We start from the raw sequence: 11169 nt of genomic DNA, 5'->3' as shown, positions 1-11169 counted from the left end.
TCACTGCAGCAATCCATGCGTCACGTTGTGTTTTGTTTTTCGGAAATCTAAACACTTTAATTTCCGACAGCAAGTTAGTCCCTGGCCTGAGAGAGCATCCAACCACCGAACAACATGGTCCTAGTTTTAATTTTGAAATTTTTAATAGCAAGAATAATTAAACTGTCGCAATATCACTGTGTATAAACCGTCTCCCGCCAATGTTTTGAATGTGCGCGTCAACTAACCGGAAACATCCAAGGACCAAAGATGTCACTTACGTGAACGAATCGCCGTTGAAATGGTCTATAGACTAAAAGTCAGATTGTACGCTGCGGCTTAATCCCATGTCATTATCTTGTTCAAATAAGACGTCAACGCGCCACATCAGGAGTCGGAATCAGACCGGGGTGCGTGTTTGACATGTCTTTCCTCTCCTATCGCTGCTTCTCAGGCAGCTGAAGTACGGCTGGCTGCAGCATTTAAATGTGCCATGCTGATTATCTTGCCACTGTGTTTACGTATTCATTTATGTAAACATTATGCTAATGTGTTTTTCGGCTTGTCGCTTGTGTCCAATCGTGCCCTTCAAGTTTGACGTGAGGTGACTGATGCAGCCTTGATGTGAAGTTGCAGCTTCTGTCGTTTGGGCTTCTGAGAGCAGTCGAGTGTGCCCAGATGCACTAGATATTTGTCATTGGCTCAAAAGAGGTGCCGGGGTTTGAAAAGTCTCGGCCGTGCTCTCGGGAGCGGCCTTTCAAGAAAATGTGCCCTAAAATAGCTGACCCTTTTGTGTGCGCTGCATTTGCTTTTTCACACTAAAGACTGTCCGAGTAATCATAGTCTCTAAGAGGTCTTTGAAGGCTGGCTGAAGCCACGATCGGATCAGAGGAGCCTGATAAAAGTCTGACGCCGACTTCATAGAAAGTACGTCTAGGGCTCACAAAGAAAGCGTGAAAGTCTGCTACCTTGTGTGTATGACTTTAAAGGACTAGCTCACCCAAAAATCAAGCCCACTCACCATACGACTGTGAAGTGAGTTGTCAAGTTCCAAAAAAACACCAAAAAAGCACTTAAAATGAAAGGTTCCAAAAATGAGCAATAACCATTTTGGGTTCCATAAAGAACCATTCAGTAAACGGTTTTTAAAATAACATTTTTTTTTCTTATTTTGAAGAACATTTTAATATTTCAAAGAACCTTTTCCACTATAAAAGAACGTTTTGTGAAATTGATGGTAAAGGCAACAAAAACACCAAAAAAGCACTGTACACTCTTAAAAATTAAATTTCCAAAAAGGAGCTTTTGCAGAAATGCCATAGAAGAGACATTTGGGCTCCCCAATAAACCACTCTTAAAAATAAAGGTTCGAAAAATGGGTTTTTGCAGCGATTTTATAAAATAACCTTTCAAGAGAACAGTTCTTAAAAGAACCTTTTTTTTCCATTTCTGAAGAACACTTTAAGAATCTAAAGAACCTTTTTTCAACTAGAAAGAACCTTTTGTGGAATGGAAAGTTTCCATGAATGTTAAAGGTTCTTCATGGAACCATCAATGCCAATAAAGAACCATAATTGTTTGTAAGGAATATTTTAATCTAAAAAAAAATTTTTTTTTCACTATAAAGAACCTTTTGTGTTCCTGATGGATCCATGGAGTGTAAGAACCATTTTGGGTTCCCCAAAGAACCTTAAAGAAAGAAAGTAAAATATCAGTTTTTTCTTAGTTTAAAGGACATTTTAATCAGCTGAAGAACCTTTTTCCTCCATAAAGAACCTTTTGTGTAATGGAGAGGTCCCATGGACGGTAAAAAAAAAAAAAATGCATACACACTGCACAGGTTCCAAAAAGGAGCTTTGCAGCAATGCCTATAGAAAGAACTATTTTGGGTTCCATTTTTTGGCATCTGATGAAGCTTCTTCCACCATAGAGAACCTTTTTTGCAATGGAAAGTTTCCGTGGGTGGTAAAGGTTCTTAATGGAATTGGAACCATAGATGCCTGCTTTTAGAACCTTCCTTTTTAAGTGTATATTCTGAGTCTTATAAAACCATATGATTGCTTTGCATGAGAAAATGATTGAAATATTGTGAAAAATCTCAATATAGTAAAAGTCATTGGGGTCCAGTATTTTTTGCACTTCATTTTACGTTCAATGGGCCTCATTCATGAAACACGAGCAGAACGAATTTTTGTGTAAATCGTTCGTAAAGCCGTTCTGACGTAAACTTTCGAATTCATGAAAATGTTCGTATTTTCAAAATGTTAGTTGGTAGGAAAGAAATTTACTCCTGCTCCCTACCATGTGTAAATGGTTACGTTCTTCTGTGTTCATTTTGGCAAACTGATGACACTGAATTTGATGCACTGCCATTATAATATTTTACAAGTTAGTTTGCTCCGATTTTTTCTTTTTCTTGTAGCTGAGAGTTTTGCTTTTCTTTCTTGTAGCTGAGAGTTGATAAACTGTTTAGCTTTGGAGCCAAACCTGAGAAAGTAGACCAGAATATTCCACTGCGTTCCTGGACACGCAATTTACGTAGCTGTAATTCATAGGCGGGGATTATGCTAATTGTGAATGAGCGTGCACAAGCGCCCTATTTACGAATGATTGGAATTCATTAACATACACATGTTTAACTATCAAATCTGATGTGTACGAAGTGTTTGTGAATTCGGAGGAGAGTTTTCGGGAAGGTTCGTTTTACGCGCAAATTACTCAGAATTGACTCCTATATTTACGAATGTTTCATGAATGAGGCCCATTATGTTTTTTTTTTACGACAAAAGAAAGTCATACATGTTTTTAATGAGGTGAGTAAATGACGACAGAATTTAAGTTAAGTTGTTGTTCACTGATAGTGGTGAAAAATCAACACTCTGTTCCTTTAAATCTCAAACCACTATTGAACGCCACATTATTTTAATTAGGTAGGATCTCCCACACAGAGTTTCCACGATTGCATTCCTGATGTTACACAACGGGGTCGTCGGAGAGTCATCGTCAGTGTTATGTCCCGTTAAATCATGTTTATGACAGGTACAAGCCGACTCCATTCGAAAGAATGATCAGCAGATGGGTGTCACACAAATCATAATGCCACAGCCCAAGTGGTGAGGAAATAGGCGTCTTTTTGTAGCCTAGTCATCATTCTTCTGGGTGGATATTAGCCGTAGGTGTATTGACAGCTGAGAAAACAGCAAGGGGATTTGAGATCTCTTCATACCTTCATATTCCCTGCTCTCCTTCTCACTGAGGAGAGATTTAATTCTCTGTAATTACTTTATTGACTCATTTGCAGAGCTGAATTGGCTCCAATCTGTCGTCAATAAAACATACACAGAGATGAGGAACAGCACAGCAATGCTTAAGTACAACATCATAGTGGGAGGCAAATTTTCCTTCAACGGGGAGAGTGTCATGGCAAGCCTGGTAATTCGGCATCCATATGTGACAATCTTATGTAAAGCATAACATAATTTATGTTACCTAAAATTATCCTGAAATTACTCAATTCTGCATAATCTAATGCAGAACTATTGAGCAAAATGACTAAACGGTTGCAGAAGCCTGCTGATTCGCTCTCCTCCTGCAATCCTTTGTATTTATTTGCTAATGTTATTTTTTACTCGCATTTGACTTTTCAATATGAATTTTGACAATGGTTGTAAAAGGAAAAAGATGTGTCACATTATACAAAAGTTGTTATCTAGATGAGGTGAAATGAGAGCTTATATGCCTAATTGTATTTAGTTAACAACTGAAATTCACTGAAAACTTTTAAAACATACAGCCGTAGAAATGTGACTTGACTAATGGTGAAATATATGAATGATGTACGTGTCATATACAAATAATTAACGAAAGCATTATACCATTCTGAAGTCTTATTATGTTGCTCATTGTTCACATTTTCATAAACCAGCTAGGAAACTGTATAATATTCAGAAAATTTAGGATATAGTAACACAATAGTAGGATTTGTAATGATAATTGTATTTTCACAGCATTTGGAGGCAAAGCTCACAATTAAAAAAAATAAATAATAAAACGTAAGCAAAAAGAACAAAAATGGTTAAAAATAATTTACATAGCTTAGTTTAATTAACTAAATTTAGTTTAATATTTAACTTAATAGTTCACTATAAAAAATGCATAGACTTGATTTTTTTTCCGAAATTTACATTGATTATCTGAATTAACTGATTCACTATAATAAATCAGATTTTTAGAGAGAATGAACCGTTAAAATGTTAACCACATTGTGTGCCAGGATTGAACTTGCGTTGCCAGCATGAGCACCACAGCTTTAGAGCACATGTGATAACCACCAGGCCACACAAAGTTTTTAAAAGATGGAAGTTTGGAGGACATTTAATTATCTTTGCCATTTCAAACATTCAGAGGAAAAAAAAATCTCTTACCACAGTTGTTGACCTTCGGCATAATGGCAGAGAATAATTAAAGAAGAGAAATGTCTGAGCTCTATTTGGATCCCACTCGGAAAATGAGAGCTGTTAACTCAAACTGAGTTATTCCTGGCCCTGAAATCTTGAGACTTGAATTGCTCTGGTAATGCAACCAAGTTTTGTATGGATACTTTTAAATTACTTGAATTGTGGTGACATGGATATGGCGACATCATCATACAGGTAAAATATACTGAAAATAGATTAGAAGCGCAAAACTACAAGTTACTCTCGGAGAAACATTGTTTGGGTAATTACGTGAGTTGTGCTTCGGCTTCATTAAAAATGCCAATGGAAGGTTGCTGATTGGACGCGCATCGCTGTTTTCATGATTCATGGATTCATGGATCAGTGTGAATGTCACTAACAGCACCAGAACTCTCCTAATAACAACAACAAAAAAAGAAAGATATCTGAAAAATATTTCTTATGAGCTGGTAAGTAGCTTATACGTCGTAGTTGTTTTGACTTGTTGTTGTTTTAAAGCTACTTTACAGCAGAATTGATCAGTTTGCATCAATTGAATTATTATTTTCCTGTTTGTCCCTGCTGCTTTGAAACCATCTGTGTTGTATAAAGAGCTATATAATGGTGACTTGACTTGTTGAAATCGATTGTTTTAAAATTACGTCACAAATGTTTGGCAGAGATGACACAAAGATTTCTTGATATTTCTTGTCAAAAATTGTTGAAAATGCTACTTCTAGGCAAATAGAAATAAGCAAACTGTTTCAGAGATTGGCGACATAAACAGTAGTAGTTTAAAATAGTTTTTTTGAACTTAGTCATTGCAAAACAAATGTAATGCTTATATGCAAACTATGTTGATTCATGTTTTATTATGGGTGCTTTCACTTTCCCTTTTTACTTGAAAAATTTCGAGGTTCACCTGTTGCGACTTCAGTCTTCCACTGCATATAGTATTAGCCTGACCTGCTTTCTTTTATGTATGGGATGTGATGTTGTAATGGAATTCTTTAATACTGTTAATTCTTTTTATTTGCCATGACAACGTAAACACGAACAACAATATTCAGTTTCCCGGGAAATCCATCCTGGCAAATCAAAAATATAAATAATAATTATTATTGGCTCTCCACTGTGGTTTAGAATTATCCAAAAACCTTGTTTGGAAGATGGTTTTATGATGTACTGGCTCATTCTTTAAATGAAAAACATAGTGTTGTTACATGTTTTAGCATTAAGAATTTAAAAACGTGCATGTACTTGATTCAGTGAGTCATTTATTTTTTGTCTGAATCAACAGATTCACTAGAGTGAATCAAATTTTCCAGTGTTATGAATGAGTGAAAGAAACGATTAGATGAGCTGATACACTGAAAAGAATCAATCCTTTCATCGCTACAAATAGGATCAAACCAGTTCATTAATATGATCAGAATTTCCAGCCATACATATGAGAGAGAGGATCAGTTCACTGGAATAAAAAATGGCATCTACTTTGTCAATGTGACATTAAAAAAGCAATATAACCGTTGTTCCATTTGAATTAAAAAGAAAACCCTAGGCCACTGTCTGTGTAATAAAAAGGGTGCTGTAAAGTTAGTAGCACTTCTACTTTTAGCTAGTTAGTCCCAGCAAATATGTCTGCAGCCTTCAGCAGCTTCAGAAGCTTGTGTTGGTAATGAAAGATTTCTCCGTCCTAACCTTGACTCGCATCAACTCTTCTGTTGTCTTTCTCTTTTTGTAGGTGTGTGTGGGCAGCAGGCGTTCAAGACAGAGCCACGTAATGTGACGGTCAGGGCGGGGGCCACAGCTCTGCTGAAGTGTGAAGTGCTGAGGGCCTCAGGGGCCGTGCAGTGGGTTAAAGATAGGCTGCTCCTGGGACTTCAGAGATCGCTGCCTGGCTACCCACGCTACAGCATGACAGGAGACCAGCAGAAAGGTGAGAACTCGGAGGGATGGATAGAATGACATGCGGTGATTAAAAACAAACGTCTACAAGTTGCTGAGATGTTTGCTGACATGTTGGTAGATGTGCGTGAGCGAGCAACTGTCCCCAAAGAGCACGAGAATGTGAAACTCTTCTCCAAACAGATTGAGTGGAAAATGCTACAGTACACTTCACAAACTTGTAAAGCATTTATTATATATTCATTCAGACATGTATTTTAGTTAGTTAGTTATTAGTTACAATATTCCATGAATCATTGGAAAATGTTTTACTCACAACCTCAATGGACAGATAAATAAATATATAAATAGTTAGTTAGAATATTAGAATATTGAATATTGTTATTAGTAAAAAATAGTTTGTGGTAAATATTTTATATTTTATTTACAATAATTTTTAGTATTTTTATATGTATATATTTTGTAGACATTTTATTTTATATATTACAATACCACATTTTGGGTTTGGGATAAAATGTGACCTAGAATGTTCTTGACATATTTTGTGAAATTACCATTAATATTTTGTTGTCTTGGGTAGACGCATTGGAGTGTTTGGGATATGATAAATCAGGGGGGAAAAATCATCTTTTTTTATTTCAATGTGAAAGATTATTAGCATGAATCATTAGACAATGTTTTGCTCATAATCTGCAAATGGCTATAGACGCCTCAGTCTCAATTTCTAGTTTAGATGCAGCCTTCCTCATCAAAATGCGCTCAGCTCTCTTAAAAACAGCTTAGCGAGATGTTATCAAAGGGCTTCTAATTTAAGCACCGGAGACAGATTTAAGAAATTAGCTTTTTTTTCGTTTCTTTTTGAGTGAGAGGAATTTAGTACAATCCCCAATTCCCTTCCATATAAATAAATACAAAAATAAAGTTAAAATCAGCTCTGAATTACTCCTATTTTTAATGTCCACTGAGAGTAAATTGAGATTATTGTGTAGTGGGCTGAGGCACTGAATAACCTATGATACTTGGCAAGCCTGCATTGTGTATATATAAAAGCCAATTAAAAGACAATGCTAAACAAGTCCTGAGCATCTGCTCCTCTTTGTGGAGGACAAAAGCTGCGATCCGGCATAGCGAGAGAGAGGCAGTTTGTGCCAAACGCAAGTGCAAATGCTTAAAAAAATGCTTATGCTATTGAATGCTACCGCTTGTGCCGTCGGACATTGATAGCATGACTGATAAAGAGTGCCATGTAAGGGACAAACGATATCATAAAAAGACATGCAGAAAGCATCTTTAATGTTAACCCTGTCAACCTTAATCTACTGATACGCAGACGCGCATCCACACGAGTTCTCGCAAGCGGCGTGACAAGCCGTAGGTACGCGCACACACTCTGATACTTCGCCAAAGGAAATAGGTGAGAGAACAGGCCAGAGTTCCCGTCGGCGTTTCATATTGGTTGTCAGAGGCGTAATTATTGGACTTCTTCAAACACGCGCTCGCAAACACCCCGATCCGCAACACCACGGCAGCGTGTACCGAGTGCAATTTCAAGAGAGTGGAAAATCATTAATGATTTGAAAGTGGTTTCCTTTCCTTCTATGATCACATAGATCTGAAAATTGCTGCTGGTTGGTGTTAATTATCCTGCCATCCTGGCTGACACCTTCTTTTTTCAGCCGTGGAAGGTCATATCAGGATACTATTTTCTGCATGTTAGTTTTCTTCAGAGGGGAGGAGAAAAGGAAAAGAAAAATGTTAAAAAGCTCGAACAGCTTGCATAAACTTTGCCCGAGCAGCCATTAATCCTGGCAGAATGGTAGTTGAACAAACAACCCCTTGGTGGCATGATATTCTGCTAGTAAATAACAAGAATCTTGCACACAAAGGAGCGATGTTGAAGGCCTGCATCAAATAGAATGAAGCACGTTCTTCTCTCCGCAGCGTTTGTCGCTAATTGGGGCCATTCATTTGAGATTGCATACAAATTTTGCACCGGCGCCATTTGACAATTGTAATTTCTTTACTCTGATTTGTTTCTGGCTAATTAAAAGTGGATTTCAAGAAGCATTTGAACATATTCGCATGTGTGTTAATGGTGGGCACTCTTCAAATATGCTTTTAAAAACTCAAAACATCAGAGCATATGTTCAAAGAATGTTCTGGGTTAAGTAAACTCAGTTTGTTAAAACAAGCAACACGCATTTCTTGTAATGCACTTACATTGTAAGTCTATGGCACCAGCATTCTGAGTTTAAAAACATATACTAAAGTTTAAAAGTTTGGGGTCCAAAGGTTTTTTGGGGGAAGAAATTAATACTTTAATTCAGCAAGGATGCATTGAATTGATAAAACGTGACAGTAAAGACTTTCGGTAAAAACACTTCAGTATAGGGACCAATTCTCACTGTTAACTAGTTGCTTATTAGCATGCATATTATTAACATATTGGCTGTTTATTAGTACTTATAAATAGGGTTGCAAAAAGGTGGAAAATTTCCAGTAAATTTCGGAAATATTCCAGAAATTTGGGAAACTTTTCAGGATTTTTTGGAATATTCCAGGGATTTTTGGAAAGTTTACCGGACGTTTTCCACCCCTTTGCAACCCTACTTATAAAGCATTTATTCTAAATGACCATATTCTACATCCCTAATCTTACCCAATACCTTAATAAGCAGCAAATTAGGAGTTTATTGAGGCAAAAGTTGTAGTTAATTGTTTGTTAATAGCGAGAATTGGACATTAAAATAAAGTGTGACCACAAATTGAAATAAATGTTCAAAAGTTTGAACTTTCTATTAATCAAAGAATCCTGAAAAAAGGATCACGGTCTACACAAACTTAAGCAGCAGCACAACAGTTTTCAATATTGATAATAATAATAAATGTTTGAGCAGCAAATCAGCATATTAGAATGATTTCTGAAGGATCGTGTGACACTGAAGACTGGAGTAATGATGCTGAAAATTCAGCTTTGCATCACAGAAATAAATTACATTTTAAAATATATTCAAATGGAGAACAGTTTTTTTTAAATAGTAATAATATTTTACAATATTACTGTATTTCTGGTCAAATAAATGATTTGAATTGCAGTGTATATTCATATGTTTGTATACATCATTTTTAAAGGTTTAACTACTTTTCTAGGCAGACAAAAAGAAGTTATAAACATACATTTTGGGAGAAGCTTGTTCATACAATCCTGTCAATAACATCACAAGGAGTATTACATTTAATGGTGGTAATACTATTAAATAATAATTGGGTAATACTATTAAATAATAATAATAATTTAAATAATACTAATAATTGTCAATTCAATGCATCCTTGCTGAATTAAAGTATTCATTTATTTCCCCCAAAAAAACCTTGGGACCCCAAACTTTTAAACTTTAGTATATGTTTTTAAACTCAGAAATGCTGAATGACTAAATGTAAATGTATTAAGTTGTCGTAACCCTGAATGTTCATTCAATACCCTCAAGCCATTTCCGCTCCACTGTCCGTGTGAACAGTAAGATGACATTTCTCTCATATTCTCTTCTTTCCTCTTCATAATTTCTGCTCTGTCTGCTTTCTCCTACAGGCCAGTACCATCTTCAAATTCTCAACCTGAGTTTGGAAGACGACGGCCCCTACGAGTGCCAAGTGGGCCGTTCCGTGAGCAGCCGCGCCATCGTGTCCCGTACAGCCTGGCTCAGTGTGCAGAGTAAGCAATCCCATCTTTTACCGCTGAGCAAGGAGTGGGGGGGTGCAAATGGGGAAAATCAGCACGTGGGACAACTTTAGCCATGACAGATCGCTCAACCAAGGCCGCTAATGGCTGCGCATGCACTGAAAAGGTGACACGCGGTGGCAAACCTAAACCTGTCACCATAGCCACATTCAGGGTACTAATGAGCCGTGGAGTTTCTCTGCAGTGTGGTGGAGAATCCCTTGTGCTACACTTCAGATAAAGTCCCATTGGCCACAGGTGTATGACAGCGGTGATAGCACGCATTAGTGATGTGGCCAATTAGTTAGCGTGCTTGGCCACAGCGGATAGGGCACTTAGAGCGGGCAACATACCTGCGCGAACAATGTGAGCTGAAGAGAGATCCTCCTGCTCGTGGGTGAGAACTTTTCTTTGAAATTAGTTTCTTTTTAAACTCCACAGTGAAATATAACATGTCCAGATGGGGTGCGCTTTGTCCTTTGCTGTAGAAACTTCTATACAGGTGGTCAAGTACTGCTATGGTTTCTGAGAGGGAAATGAAGATTTGAAAAGAGCTAAAAAATTTAAGTGCAGGATTTCTTCCCATGGTTGTCGAGGTCAGTGCAATATATCGGTTTGTGACTTGGCTGTGATTCTCTTTGTATTGGGCGAATCACCCTTTGAGAATAGCTGAAGGAAATTCATAAGACATCAGGGGGAAGGAGTTTGACTTTGTGTCAAATTGATTTCGGTGAAAGATGCTGGTAGTTATTGGTTCAATTCTGTGCTGGTGTTCTTTCCAATCAGAGTTCAATTTGAGGATATTTGGAGCCGTTTCAACATGTCAATTTCTTGAGCACTCTAGCACCGAGGATGTTATTACTCGACCGTTCTTGACTCGTTTTGATTCAGACATGAGAGGGAGACGGAGTCAGTGAGTTGCTAACTTGAGAACAGCTCCGATCGGATCATTGTGTGAGTGAGTTGATGAATCTAGAATCACTTGGACCTGACAGACTGATTCCCAAATGAATTGTTCAGTTGATTTGAACTGATTAAAAAAAGGACTAACTGAAAAGAGTGATTGATTGAGTGTTGTGTGTGTGTGTGTGTGTGTGTGTGTGTGTGTGTGTGTGTGTGTGTGTGTGT

At 37.3% G+C, this 11169-nt stretch overlaps 1 pseudogene; it reads left to right on the top strand.

Annotated features, from left to right (window-relative positions):
• The first annotated feature begins 4783 nt into the window (after positions 1–4783).
• LOC107739782 (nephrin-like) overlaps positions 4784–11169 on the top strand; it is an 81170-nt pseudogene continuing 74784 nt past the window's right edge.

Source organism: Sinocyclocheilus rhinocerous, unplaced genomic scaffold (assembly GCF_001515625.1).
Source record: "Sinocyclocheilus rhinocerous isolate Xijiao unplaced genomic scaffold, SAMN03320098_v1.1 scaffold2120, whole genome shotgun sequence".
In the NCBI taxonomy this organism is placed as follows: Eukaryota; Metazoa; Chordata; class Actinopteri; order Cypriniformes; family Cyprinidae; genus Sinocyclocheilus; species Sinocyclocheilus rhinocerous.
This window is presented reverse-complemented; position numbering and strand designations above follow the sequence as displayed.